Here is a 15737-nt window from a genome sequence, read left to right on the forward strand (position 1 = left end):
TTGAACTTTATCAGATGCTTTCTTAGCACTTACTGATACGATCATATGGTTTTTCTTTTTCTTTATGTTGATGTGGTAAATTACATTAATTGATTTTTGGATGTTGAACCATCCCTGTATTCCTGGAATAAACTCCACTTGGTCATGCTATATAATTCTTTTGATGGAGTCATTTTGCTAAGATTTTATTGCGGATTTTACATTAGTGTTCATTAGGGAGATTGGTAGGTAGATTTCATTTTTGGTGTTTTTTTTTGTTTGTTTTCTTTTGGTTTTGGTGTTAGTATAAGGTTGGCTTCGTAAAATGTTTCTGGTGGTATTCTTTCTTTCTTGATATTTTCAAAGAGTGTGTGTAGGGCAGGCATTAGTTCATCTTGAACATTTTCTAGAACTCACTTCCAAAAGTATCTGGTCCTAGGTTTTGGCACTTTGAGGGAGTTTTAATTACTCTTTCAATTTTGCTGCTTGTAATTGGTTTAAATTGTCTATGTCTTCTTTGTTCAACTTTGGGTGATTGTATAGTTCTAAGACTATGCCCATTTCATTTTGATTGTTGAAATTCTTTGCATATAAATGTTCTTGTAATCTCTAATTTGCCTCTGGCTTTCTGCTGTGTCTGTTGTAATTTCTCTTCTTTCTTATGATCCTATTTATTTGAGTTTTCTCCCTCTTTTTCTCTGTGATCCTAGATAAAGTTTTGTCTATTTTGCTTATTTTTCCAGAGAACCAGCTTTTGGTTTCATTGATCTTTTGGATTGTCTTTTTTTTTAAATGCTATTTTATTTATTTCTGCTGTCAGGAACTCAACTGTTTAACATGTTACTGAGCAAGTCACCCACATGTTTTCCCCCACTTTCGCATTTATGTCTCCATTCCTGTCACCAGCATCCCCACCACATCCTCTGAAACCCATCTCCTAAGTGAGCTCCTTATTACTTCTTTGCCTCCTTCTCCATTTTCCCTCATTAGAAAACAGTGCTTTCTGGTGCTTATATACTATGATTGCTTATCTCTGCTACCTAAAGACAGTCTTTAATTCCACATTAGAATTATTATTAAAATAAAAACTATTATTTAAAATAAAACAGTCACTTGAGTCTCTTAAAAACTGACTATATTGAGGGCCTCCCCTAGTGGTGCAGCAGTTGAACGCTGAGCTGAGAAGCTGCCCGCAGCTTCTGTAGTGCCAGTTTGAACCCCAGCCCCCGGAGAAGGTCTCACATGGCACAACAGACTTCTCCTGCCATGTGCGCTGCTCCCCTCAGCAGTGTATTTCGTCAGTCTGCCTGTTTTGTTCCCTGGTCTGGCTCTGGTGAATTTTCTCGCCCTCTCGCGCTTCTGAGTGTACCCAGTGCTTGTATAAATAAAGAAATCTTAAAAAAAAATAAAAATAAAAATAAAGAAATTAAAAAATTCTTTGAATTGAATGACAAGGAGGACACCAATTTCCTAAATGTATGGGATGCAGCAAAAGCAGTAATAAGAGGAAAATATATAGCAATAGATGCTCACATCAAGAAACAAGAAAGAACTCAAAGAAACAACCTAATATTGAAGCTCAAAGATCTAGAAAAAGAACAACAAAAAATCCCCAAAACCAGTAGAAGAAAAGAAATAATAAAAACCAAAGCAGAAATAAATGAAATCAAAACTAAAAAAACAATCCAAAAGATCAATGAAACCAAGAGCTGGTTCTTCGAAAAAATAAATAAAATAGATAAGCTCAGGCTCACAAGGGCAAAAAGGGAGAAATCACAAATAAATAGGATAATAAATGAAAGAGGAGAAATCACAACGGACACAGCAGAAATCAAAAGAATAATTAATAACTACTATGAACAGTTATATGGAAACAAGTTCAACAATCTAGAGGAGATGGACAAATTCCTACAACTCTACAATCACCCAAAGCTAGGTAAAGAAGAAATAGAGCACCTAAACAGACCAATTACAAGCAACAAAATTGAAATGGTAATCGAAAACCTCCCCAAAAACAAAAGCCCAGGACCTGACGGATTTACAAATGAATTCTACCAAACATTCAGAGAGGAATTGGTGCTGATCCTTCACAAACTGTTCCAAAAAATTGAGAAGGAAGGTATAATACCTAACACGTTCTATGAAGCCAACATTACACTAATACCAACACCGAACAAGGACAACGCAAAAAAAGAAAACTATAGGCCAATCTCCCTAATGAACACTGATGCAAAAATCCTCAATAAAATTTTAGCTATCAGAATCCAACAGTGTATCCATAAGGTAATTCACCACGACCAAGTAGGATTCATTCCAGGGACACAAGGATGGTTTAACATCCGAAAATCAATCAACATTATCCAACACATCAACAAAAAGAAATATAAAAACCATATGATAATATCAATCGATGCTGAGAAAGCTTTCGACAAACTGCAACACCCATTCATGATAAAAGCCCTTGAAATTCTTGGGATACAAGGAACGTACCTCAACATCATAAAAGCCATATATGACAAGCCAACAGCCAGTATCATTCTCAATGGTGAAAAGCTGAAAGCAATCCCATTAAGATCTGGAACAAGACAAGGATGTCCACTTTCACCACTGCTTTTCAATACAATACTGGAAGTCCTAGCCAGAGCAATAAGACAAGAGAAAGACATCCAAGGAATCCAAATAGGAAAAGAAGAAGTCAAACTATCACTCTTTGCAGATGATATGATAATATACATAGAGAACCCCAAAAACTCCACAGAAAAACTAATTCAACTCATCAATCAGTTCAGTAAAGTGGCAGGATACAAAATCAACACGCAAAAGTCAGTAGCCTTCCTATATACAAACAATAAATCTGAAGAAGAAGAAATAAAAAAAAATCCCTTTTATTATTGAAACAAAAAAAATCAAATATTTGGGAATAAATCTAACAAAAGAGGTAAAGGACCTATACAAAGAAAACTATAAAACACTGTTAAAAGAAATAGAAGAAGACACAAAGAAATGGAAAAACATCCCCTGCTCATGGATTGGGAGAATAAACATTATTAAAATGGCCATCCTACCAAAAGCAATATACTGATTCAATGCTATTCCAATAAAAATTTCAATGTCATTCTTCAAAGAAATAGAACGATTATTGATGAAATTCATATGGAATCAGAAAAAACCCCAAATAGCCAAAGCTCTCCTGAAAAAAAAAAAAGAAGGGAATGGAGGCATCACACTCCCAGACTTCAAACTCTACTACAAAGCCATAATCATCAAAACTGCATGGTATTGGAACAAGAACAGACATACAGACCAATGGAATAGAATAGAAAATCCAGAAATAAACCCACAGATTTATGGTCAACTAATATTTGACAAAGGAGCAAAGACTATGCATTGGAGCAAAGAAAGTTTGTTCAATAAATGGTGCTGGGAAAACTGGGTCGCTACATGCAAAAGAATGAAGCTTGACCACTACCTCACACCATACACAAAAATCAACTCAAAATGGATTAAAGAACTAGACATAAGACCTGAAACCATAAAATACATAGAAGGAAATATAGGCGAAACACTACGTGATTTGCACATCAAAGACATCTTTACAGACACATCACCCAAAGCAGTGATAGTGAAGGCAAAGATAAACAGCTGGGACTACATCAAATTAAAGAGCTTCTGCACAGCAAAAGAGACAATAACAAAAACAAAGAGAAACCCCACCAACTGGGAGAACATTTTTGCACACAACACTAATGATAAAGGACTGATCACATGGGCCTCCCCGGTGGCGCAGCGGTTGAGCGCTGGGTTGCGAAGTTGCCCGCAGCCTCTGCGGCGCCGGTTCGATCCCCGGCTGCTCCCCGGCCACCGGACGAGGGTCCCGCATGGCGCACAGACCTCTCCTGCCGCCCGCTGCTCCCCTCAGCAGTGTACTTTGGTCCTTCTGCCTGCTCTGCTCCCCACTCTGGCTCTGGTGAATTCTCTCACCCTCCCGCGCTTCTGACTGTACCCAGTGCATGTGTAAATGAACAAACAAACAAACAAACAAATAAATAAAAAATACATGCCTCTTAAAAAAACAAACAAACAAAAAAAAAAATAAAGGACTGATCACAAAAATCTGCAAAGAGCCGATGAGACTCAACAACAACAAAGAAAATAATCCAGTCAAAAAATGGGCAGAGGAGCTAAAAAGAAACTTCTCTGAAGAGGAAATACGTATGGCCAATAGGCATATGAAAAAATGTTCAACATCACTTGCAATCAGGGAAATGCAAATCAAAACTACCATGAGATATCATCTTACACCAGTGAGAATGGCACATATTAAAAAAACTAGCAGCAATAAGTGTTGGCGAGGTTGTGGAGAAAAAGGAACTCTTCTGCACTATTGGTGGGAGTGCAAACTGGTCCAACCACTATGGAGAGCTGTGTGGAGATTTCTGGACCTACTAAACATAGAGCTTCCACAGGATCCAGCAATTCCACTCCTAGGTATTTACCCAAAGGACACAGAAACATCAATTCCAAAGAACACCTGCACCCCTATGTTTATAGCAACACTATTTACAATAGCTAAGCTTTGGAAACAGCCCAAATGCCCAAAAATAGATGACTGGATCAAGAAGATGTGGTACATATATACCATGGAATATTACTCAGCATTCAAAAAAGATAAACACATGCAATTTGCAGCAACATGGATGGCACTGGAAGGGATCATGCTCAGTGAAATAAGCCAAAAAAAAAAGAAAAATACCGGATGGTCTCACTCATAGCAGGAATCTAGAAACTATGAACCAGAGACACTTTTTGGGGGGTGGGGGGCCGGAGGGGAGGGATTGGGGTCAGAATGGGAGGATTGCAATTGTATGGGGAATATAAAAATAAAATTTATTAATTAAAAAAATATTTTTTTTCAAATAAAAAAATAAATAAAAGAAATAAAAATAAAATCTGACTATATTAAAAATCTTAGGTTTTGAAAAAATACTGAAATATCTGATGTTAGAAAAAGTGTGTGTTGACAGGGCACTGAGGTGATGGTGCATGGGTGCATTGGTGAAGGAAATTCTATGAAGAGTATACATGGGGGAGTGGGAAGCAAATATTGTTTAAAAATGAATAATTATATAAAAATAAATGATATTTTTTAAAAATAAAAGTTAAAGTAACTTTAAAAAAGAAGTGTGTGTTAAAAGGGATGCTGGGAACCAGGAGTGTGAAGCAGCCAAATTCAGTAGGAAATAGCTGTCTCACATTTTGTCTTTCATCAAACAGTAAAGGCATTTTTTTTTTATTTTTTAAACATACATTTATTTATTTATTTATTATTTATTTATTTATTTATTTATTTATTTATTTATTTATTCAAGCACTGGGTACAGTCAGAAGCATGGGAGGGTAGGAGAATTCACCAGAGTCATAGGGGAGAGCAGAACAGGCAGAGTGACAAAGTACACTGCTGAGGGGAGCAGCGGGCAGCAGGAGAGGTCTGCACGCCATGTGGACATTCGTACGGCAGCCAGGGTTTGATCCAGTGCTGCAGGGGCTGCGGGTGGCTTCGCAACCCAGCGTTCAACCGCTGCGCCATCGGGGAGTCCCAGTGAAGGCATTTTAGAAATGTATGTGACACCAAACAAAACTGGGAGGTGCCCAAGGACCCCAAGTTGTTAAGGGGAAAATCCTATATTCCCTTTGTAAGGGTTTGTAACAACCTGTGAACATGAAATCAAACTCATCAAAATCTGACACACTCAAAGATTTTTAATCACTGAAAGGAACAAAGAGAAGAGAGAGAGGGAGAAGAAGAATAGAGGAGAGACGGATTTCAAAATGCAGACTCACAATCAAACTCCAGAATCAACCGTCCACTTGTGTATAAACATATCAGCCAAAAAATCAGGGTCCAAAGTGGAACAGGCAAGGCCTAAGAGCAGAGCTTTCAGGATGGCAAATTCCAGGCAATGTTCTGGCAGTAAAGAGAAGCAAGTGTTTGTGCAGGGCAGATGGGTCTAGGAGAGAAGGAAACAGGACAAGTTTACAGTACACTGCCCAGGATGAATCCACCATGAGGTGAAGACGGAGGCTGCCACTGACTCTCAAGAAAGCAGGATGGTGCTGATGCCAGAAAAAGATAGGCAGGAGGGAGCGACAGAAGTGGGGCTGCTGGATCTCAGCACAGCAGGAGATGCTCGTGAGAAGCCCAACAAAATTCAAAGAGCACCATAAGAGGGAGACCCTGCAGAAACTGAAGGACCCCCTCTGGCTCACTTCTGTCTTTAAAATCTACCCTGAGGCTCCACCCCCGGTTTTTGTTTTTTGAATGTCTCTTGAGAAGTCAGGGACAGGGCAAAGGGTGAGATCATAGCCCTCTTACAACTTCCAAGTTCAACTTTTACCACCAAAAGCTGTGGTGATTGAGTTCAAATGTGTAGCTGCTAGGGTGTGGTAGGAGAAAACAGTCTCTTCTGGGGTGACAAAAACAAGAGCAGTTGCTAGGCATTTTCCACGTACAGCCAGTGTGGCAAAGTCCTTCATTCCTAGAAAACAGTCAATTAGTCGAAGGCAAAAAATATTAAAAAAAAAAGTTAAGAGAGGAAATAATTTTTTCTCCATCTTCATCACAAGTAAGTAATTCTAATTCCAATATTTTTTATCTGTGTTTGCATAAACTCATAGGGCAGAACAACCAAGCAGAATTTCTTTTTTGCTTTAATGGAACTTTACTTTAAAGATCTTAGATTAAGCTCTCGACAATTGGCCAGTAGATGCTTCAGGAGCCAGGCCTCAGTCTCCTCAGACTGCCTGTGATTTCTCTTCTGAAGGGTTTTATATGGGGTCCCCAGTGCAGGCAAGCTTCCAACCATCTCTGAAATCCTACAAGCACATGGCAGGCTTTCTCTTCTTGGCTTTTCCCAATCCAACTACTAAAAGCAATCTGGTCTGGACTATAATATTTCAATTACAGTGTCTTGTGACACTTAATTATTTAAGGAGAAGGCAATGAAATTCCCTATTGAAATTATGCAAAGACAGACACATTCTGATGAGTACTATCATACAATTTACTATTTTCCATATTATGATGGTGTAAAGTAGAAAATGTCAACAGAATTTAGTTCTTTTCACAAAATGACAATTTAACTTTGCTACAGATACTGGTCAGCTCAAAGGAAAAAAAAAAAAACTTCTTCCATGAGTCAAAACAAAACAAAACAGGTTTCATTCCAAGCAAAACTTATCAAGATTGTTAATCCACTCATGCATATGTAGAAATCTCTCCATCTCAAATTCCATCTATTACCATGGGTCTTAAAAATTGTCAAGATGTCTCTCTTGTTCATTTCTCCAGAAACAATTTCTACAAGTGCCAGAACTCTGAGATAACCAAAATAAAAAATCTGATACTAGGGCCTCCCTCCCTGCTGGCGCAAGGGCTTAAGACGCAACTGATGAAGTTACCAGCAGCCTCTGCAGCATGAGTTATATCCCTGGCCAGGGAGCAACCCACATGGCACAACAGACCTCTCCCATCTGGCCCGCTGCTCCCCTCAGCAGTGTGTTTCAGTCAATCTGCCTGTTCTGTTCCCCACTCTGTCTCTGGTGAATCCTCTCAACCTCCACAGCTCTGTCCTATACCCCGGTTCTTGTATCCATAAATAAATAAATCTTTTTTAAAAATCTGATAATATCATTGACAAGGAAATTTGTTGAATATTATAACCTACAGCATTCCAAAACTACAATAATCAGAATTGATAAGCAATATTATATCAAAATATAGTATATACCTAAGAAGTCTTACAAAAATTTTAGAACCCAATATTAATGTTCATTTACATATTAAGGTTAAATATTTCCCTCAAATGAAAATACTTCCCATTAAGTTTGACTTCATCAGATAAATGCCCAGTAGGCAAGTGTGTTTAATGTCTTTCCCATAAAGAAAAGGAGAAATTTTGTGGGGTGGCTTAGCAGCTCCATGGATGTTCCATAAAATTTCCCCTGATTCATAAAATAAAAGACAACCATTATTTCCTGAATTAGATTTCTGGGGACCTTTGCCATAAATGCTAAGGGGGATGGTATTTAATTCCTGAGTAGTGACAATTTGAAATGCCAAGCTCTGGATAGACTCAGCAGCACAGTGGCGACAAAACGACCTTTCCCATGATCCTATATTCTCTCATTCCAAAAGTAACCATTTTCCTTCCACCAAACTTTCACTGATGTGAAACCCTACTTGTGAAATTTATAAATCCAGGTAAAATAAAAAGTATTCTTCCTAATCCTATAACTACAGGCACACAGTTTCCAGACTAAATTCTTTAATTTCAAATTACATCTTTTAATCCCCATCTATCAATGGAAAAGCAGAAACACACAAACATACAGTTGATATCTCTTAGTTTTCATTATGCCAGGTGTATACTCTTGTGTAAACTGAAATTTAGTATATTGTGCAGTAGATGGAGGGTTTGTTCTCTGGCTGAATTGACCTGCAAAAGAAAAAGGGACGAAAAGGGAAAAAAGGAAGAAAAAATACAGAAGTTCCACAGAAGTCAAAACTCAAAATCAAAGTAAAATTGCAATTCCCAAAAGTGGGTAGAGGTGGAGAGGGAAGATCACATAATTTTGTTTTGCAGTGCACCGCGCAAAACTGTTCGCAAAACCATGTGCAGTTGCCAGAAAAATGGCCTTGGCCTGGCAGAGATTTTGAGTGTGTCTGTGCAACTCATCTCTAATTGCTAGTTCAAACATTTGATGATTTGGAACTCTTCCTGTGCGGGAGTGAGCGGTCCTTGTGTCCTCCTTGTTGAACTCTTCTCTTTTTCAAGATGGCATTTAAACCATGTGGCAACCTTCTCCACTTGTTGAAAGTTCTCAGGTAACCGCCTACAAACGTCAAGGTTCTGGACTGCATCCCTAATTCCCTCGGAGGGCTTCCTCCAAACAAACCTCTCTTAGTAGCCAGCCAGGACCTTAGAAACTTTTCTCTCACCAGTAATCAAACAAATCCAAAGACTCAAATAGCAAACATGCCCCCATGTAGACAAGAGTCCCAGTAGTGACCCCTTCACCTGTAATCTGGATGAAAACGCTCTACTTTTTCCATCCAGACCTTGCGAAACCCCGTCACTCCAAAGAGCCTATTAGAGCTGCCATCACCAGTTACCTCTCAACCATGATGCTTCATCTGCCTCACCTGATCTCAGCCTAAACATGATTTCCCAGTTGAAATCCATGAACCACAGTCAGCCTCAGCCCAAGCTCATGTATCACCTGAGGGTCACTAGGAGACCTGCCTCTGCCTACTGATGTCAGGGGCTACGTGTGTCTCCACAGCATTCCAAACAACAAAGCCAGCAGAGATTGGGGCAAACCCTAGGATAGCACATACTGACAGCAAGAATCTCAGAAGGAGACCAAATGGAAGAATCAAAATTGCTCAGGCACAATTTGGAAGCCCTGGACCATTGTGGGGAAAGGGTGTCCTCACTGAACTCCACAAACACAGGTTTTATGGACCAAAGCGATCCACGATGCCAAGGACTACAGATCCCATAATGTCATCAACACCAGTGGGGGGTTGCTGGGAACTGAGGGTGGAGTTCGGCAGCCTGGCTTGGTATACAACCAGACATGTGGGCCTTGGGGGGCTCTTGGCTTTTTGCCAATCTTCAGCGTGCTATTGGGGTTCCAGCTCAGTGGAACTGGTAGGACACATTCACCAATTTCTCTCTCTCTCTTTCTCCCTGATATTCCTTTCTCCATTTTCTCCTTTTTGTAAATAAACCCTTTTGTGTGTGCCTGCAGTTGAGTCTCATGATTATTCCCTGCAAAGGACACCGGTAATCCAGGAAGGACACCGGTGATCCAGCAAACCAGGTAAAGGAGGAGTCCTGGGGTCCTCAGTGGCTTTTCTGGCTTTTATTGGGATTTACTGGGTACACAGCAGGCAGGGGTGCTGTCTTCAAGTCTTCACTCTATCTGGGCTCTCTGGCGTTCTCTTGCGTTCTCGCTGCTTCTTTGCTCTCCTGCTTCTCGGCTTCTACTGGCATTCCCGTGACACTGCCCTTAAAAACCCAGTCTTAGCCCGGAAGAATTCCATCTACCTATGCCCACACCCTACTCCAGGTGCTTCCATCAGGTATGTATTCAGGGCATGCAGGGTTCTGTCATCCATCCTTACGGTGGGAGGGCAGGAAAGCCTGGTATTTTAATTCTTTTTTGTTGTTGTTGTTTGTTTCTTATTTATTTATTTATACAAGCACTGGTTACAGTCAGAAGCATGAGAGGGTGAGAGGATTCACCAGAGCCAGAGCGGGGAGCAGAACAGGCAGATTGACAAAGTACACTGCTGAGGGGAGCAGCGGGCGTGGCAGGAGAGGTCTGCATGCCATGTGGGACCCTCATCCAGTTGCTGGGATTGAACCGGCGCTGCTGAGGCTCTGGGCAGCTTTGCAACCCAGCGCTCAACCACTGCGCCACCGGGGAGGCCCAAACCTGATACTTTTTATCTTACCCTACAGTCCATCTTAAGCACAGGAGTGAGGAACCACAGTCAGGCCAACCCATTTCACATTGTGGCAGTCCTGTTGTTGTAGAAATAAATTCTACTTTTTCCAAGGGCAGAGGAAGAACAAGCAGTACTTTAGGAATGGTGAGGGCAGGAGAAGCTTTATTACTCATGCATTAGTTCCCAGACCTGGGGAGCCCGGTAAGGTCTGAGCACCCGTTTAAACACCAAGGGTCCCTTTTACACACAACTGTGTCCATATCTGCTACATGGATAACATTGTTTTTCAGCAGGCACAATCATTTGTAGCAAAGTCCCCAGACAAGTGGGAAAGGCAAGGGGGGAAAGATGCAGGCATTCTGGGATGGCCTTGGAGAGACAGCCCAGCTTGGCCAGCTGCCTGACCTTGTGGATAAGGGTGCTGAAGCAGGCAATGAATCTTGACAGGGAAGGAGCTGTAAGGAAACAAACTTGTTGATGATGACTGTGTTGGAGTGTTCATTGCACCTGGGCTGGAAATTCTGCTGGAATCTTTATTATATTCATTTGCTCAATAATATATTTTGCTTCATTCCCCCCTTTGGGAAATATCAACACTTTGATCATTTTCATGCCCTTGAAAACGATCTGCTTGACCAGAAGCATGGTATATCCAATCAGCCTGTTTCCAAATGTCAAGCCAACACAACCTCTATACTTATTTCTTTGTAATCCTTCTCACCCCAAACAAGATTAAGTATGCAGCCCCAGTCAATCAGATCTTTACCATGTGTTTCTCACTTATTCTTTATTCTTTATCCTCTAACTTTCTTGTCTTCCATCCCATTTTACAGTTTTCTGAATGAAGACTTCCTGAAGTGTTTGATTCACTGAAATTATCTTCTTTAATACTTTTTAACACATGGTTAGATTTTTCAGTGGTGTCAACTGTTGTCCTGTGGGCATCAACATTATCGTTTGAGTAGTGTGCTGTTGTGCTGGCCCTTTTTCCTTTCATCTTGCAGAGTCCACACATTTCCAAAATTACCTTGATCTGCAATTTCTAATGAAATAATCATCACTGTGAAGCAAATTTGAAGTTTAATAAAAGAGAAATTTATTAAAGAGATTATTCAGAGTCAAAGTGAGGACCTAGGCCAGGGAGACTGGCATCAGATTTCTCTGCTTGACTTCCCCTAACCTCTGAGATGTGGTCTTGGGTTATAAGTTACATTAACAGAAAAAGTACATTATTATTCTTTAATAAAGAAAGGAAGACTTCTAGTTAATTTCTAACATGGTTAACTGATGTTTCCAACAGACTTAGTTGATGGGTAGAGGAGAAGCATTGTTATAACCTCAAAGTAACCTCTAGATTTTACAAAGTCAAGTCAGTCAGAGTTACCTGTGTGGGGGAAGATGTAAGGACCAAAGGTTATTGGAATCTCTTATTTTGACAAGTGCCCTCATAGATACGCTCGTCCCTCAGGTCATCACCTCATGTTCCTTCGTCTAGCAACTTATAAACACGGTAAGACTGTGGACTTTCTGGACATTTTCTTTGCTTCTCACCAGAGGAACTCTTATAAAGCAAACAAAGTTATTGTCTTGCTGACTTTATTGTCCCAGGCAGCCTTGCCAGGGTGGAAAGGACATTTCCAGCAGAGCAATCTATAGAATTCTTTCCTTCTTTTTGAGTCTACAGCACCTTTTCCTAAACCTCTTTCTGTAAGCATGTATCATACAATGCAATACAGTTACATACTATTGTCATTGTCTGTGTCACATTCTGTGATACCCGAACTTGCAAAATGATTCTTTAAAATGTAGGTATACCAAGGGTCATTCTTTGTGCTGTGAGTTCTATGGGTTTTGACAAATGCATGTTGTTAAATGCAGCTATCTTCATAGTATTTTCCCAATAAGTTACTTGTCTTTTTAACATCATTTTTGCAGAGCATAAACTTTTAATAAAGTGCAAAGGTCTGTGCAGCAGGCTGCACCTCCCATGCTGTCTCTTGACATTGTCCGGGCATTGGGGGATACTCCTGAGAAGTGGGGAGTTTCTGTGCTCCCCCGAAGAGGGAAAGTTGTACTTCCCAGAAGAGAGGAGTTCTTGCACTTCCCAAAGAAGATTTGAACTAGGGAGTCTCCATGGCAATGCCTGCTAAAGCTCTCCTCTTTGTTCTTGGTTAATACAGAAGTTAGTTAGTCATTAATTGGCATATGAAAACCCAGTTCTGACCTAGACGTTAATTGATTTGTTATTCTTGCACTTGAATTAGTATTTTAGAAAGTAAATAATGCAAAAGGTATAGTTTTAGGAAAGAAATGTTCCGGCCCTGAGAACTATGGAGAACAAGCTGCCCTGAACCAATTGTGCTTGGAAGCCATAGCCTGACACAGAGGGTGCATGTTTGCACCAGCAGTACATTTCCTGGTGTTTGCAAGAGGTCAATAGTTCACAGGCCCTGAGGAGGTTAGGAATTTCTAGTTAGGAGTTAGACTTCAGTGGAACTTACTTAAATTTGATGAGTTGTTTCAGACCACTTTGAAGTAATCAATATATTAACCGGGTTAATTGAGTGCTAGGAGATTGATTTTAGTAATTGAATATAGAATAGGAATTTTACACCCACTCTATAACTGGGAAAGTTTAATTGCTGACAAAAGTTGTGCTGTCATATATGATTGATCACGTTAGTAAATGAGCTGTACCTAGGATACCAATTGTTTTTAAGGTTACCAGAGAATTGCCCTTTAGGTGTGAGACCTAGGGAGTCTTTGCATGTTCATGAGAAAATATATATTGATTGTTTCTGTTCTGCCTCAATGCTTACACTGATGTAATCCTAGCACTCGCTTTAAGGTATAAATAACGGCCCGCTGAGACCCTCAGCAGGAGATTTAGTGCAAGTGCACTAAATAAGGTGTCTGTGTCTTCCTCACTCCGACCTCACTCCGCTTCCCCTCAGCCCTCTGAGAGAAAGATAAGAAAGAGAAAAAGGAACTTTCACCGACTCTGTCCTCTCCTTTCTGAGATCCCTGACACAACTTCTAGCTGGGGCAGGTCTCCAGCAGGTCTCTTTATTATTTCATAGGTCATGCTTCTAGTGTTTTATCTAAAAAGTTATTAGCAAATCCAAAGTCACATATATTTGTATTATTATGTCTTATTTGAGAAGTTTTATACTATTGCATTTTACTTTTATGTTTATGATTCAATTTGAATTTCTTCATCTTTTAATAAGGTTTAGGTCTGTATCTAGGTCCATTTTATTAGTGTTGCTGGCTTTCTGTGTATAGGTCCCCTGCAAATTTTGTGAGATTTATGCTTAGGTGTTTCTTTTGGGGTAGAATTATTATAAAAGATAATGTTTCTGTAATTTTAAATCCCAGTTGTTCATGTTGCTTACGGGGAAACTAATAAAATTTTGTATATTGACCACATACCCTATAGTTGCTGATTATTTCTGAGGTTTTTTTAAGCTTCCTAGTGGTTTTCTACCTGGAATACATAATTGATTGTTTCATATCAATATGTATTCCCTTTATAGCTTTCTTTTCTGTTACTTATCATATTAGTTAGGACATCCCCACAGTTCTGAATGGGTGTAGTGGCAGAGGACATAATGGCTTGTTTTTCTATTTGGTGGCTCATCTTTAAGTATAATGTTAGTTACATGTTTTCATTTATACATTTTATTAGTTTAAGGAAAAGCCCTTTAAATCCTGGGTTTCTGATATATTTTTTTTTAATTTCAAATGTGTGTTGAAATATATTGAGTGTTTTTATGTCTGTCGATTGGTAATATGTTCTTTTCTTATTCACTTTTAATGTAAAGTGTTATATTACTTGATATGTAAGTATTGAACTGGTCTTGTATTACAGGAACAAACCACACTTAGCCATGATGTATATAATTTTTCAGTAATTTCAATACAAGTCACTGGACTTGATTTTTTTAACATCTCTAGTTTTTCAGTTTTATTTTCTTTTATTGTATTTAGTTGCTTTGGTTTACAAAGTAATTATGGTCTCAAAAATGAATTGGGTTATGCATGAGAGGCAATACGGAGGCAGAGTGAAGACACTGGGCTCACCGCCACCATATACTCACAACACTGTGCAGGACAACATTAATGCCCCGAAAGAGAAATGGGTGACCAGAGCACACACCAGGAGCAGGGACCAATGGAAAGAGACAGGGAAAACTTTAACTGACCTGCATCTACAGTTATACTGGAGCAGAATTAAACCCCCTACAGATGTGGACTTGGGGACTCAAGCCACATTGGGGCCTTTGGAGACTCAGCACTTCCCTGGATAAAGAGGTTGTAGCAGCAGGAAGGGACAGAGCAGGATCTCTATGATCCAAGCACTCTCCAGGTGAGTCCTGGAGCCCGCAGTGGCTTTCTCAGGCTTTTATTGAGCTTTTTAAAAGGCAACATCCACACCCCCGCCCCTGCCAATCTTCACACTTTCTGGGCTTTCTGGCATTCTCTCATGGTTGTTGCTTCACTGCTGGTTCTATTCTCGCTCTGCTGGTCTTGTTCTTTTGCTCTCTTCTGTTTTTTTCTTGCTTTTGTTCTGCCTACCGGCATCCCCCTGACACCACCCTTATAAGCCCAGGTGTGCCCACCTATGCATGCCCACAGCCTTCTCCAGGAGCTCGCCACCAGGCATGCTTGTAAGAGTACAGGGATCCATCATTAATACTAATGTCAGAAGGACAGAAAATCCTGATAATTGTTCACGTACCCTACAGAGGTGCACAGAGTCGGCATTCAGGACAGAGGATGCACTAGTGGAGAGGTGTGATTGCAGAATGATAAATACTGGCTTGACCATGAAGTTCATATAAAACAGCTGGAATATGAACCAGCAAGGAGAACCAGTTCCAGTCTAAAACACCTGCCAACCTGCTACACACCCACCCAGAGTCAAAACCAAGAAAACTGAACTCTCACTCAACATAGTTTTTGCATCTGCTTACCCCAGGATAAGGTTCTGCACTGAAAAAGAAAAGAGAACAACTCCCAGCTTATGAGCCTATCTCAACTAAAATCCAAGTCCAGCATTACATTTAGTGCTCAAACATAGCCCAAGGGTATAAAATGACTTTACTAGAGGGCCTATGTGAGTTTATTCATCTTTTTCTTCTCTCTTCTTCATCATCTTGGCCTTCTTGATTGCTCATGATTGCTTTCCTCTTTCTCTTCAACTGTGTCCATTTCTACATCATCATCTTCTTTCTTTTTG

At 40.0% G+C, this 15737-nt stretch overlaps 1 pseudogene across 1 annotated transcript in view; it reads right to left on the bottom strand.

Moving 5' to 3' along the window:
- LOC311183359 (protein regulator of cytokinesis 1-like) overlaps positions 1–15161 on the bottom strand; it is a 94938-nt pseudogene extending 79777 nt beyond the window's left edge. The window contains exon 1 of the transcript in view: positions 15118–15161. The product of the transcript in view is annotated as a protein regulator of cytokinesis 1-like (transcript). The remainder of the gene's footprint in view (positions 1–15117) is intronic.
- Positions 15162–15737: the final 576 nt, after the last annotated feature.

This window comes from Talpa europaea (genome assembly GCF_964194135.1).
Source record: "Talpa europaea genome assembly, chromosome: 1".
NCBI lineage: Eukaryota > Metazoa > Chordata > Mammalia > Eulipotyphla > Talpidae > Talpa > Talpa europaea.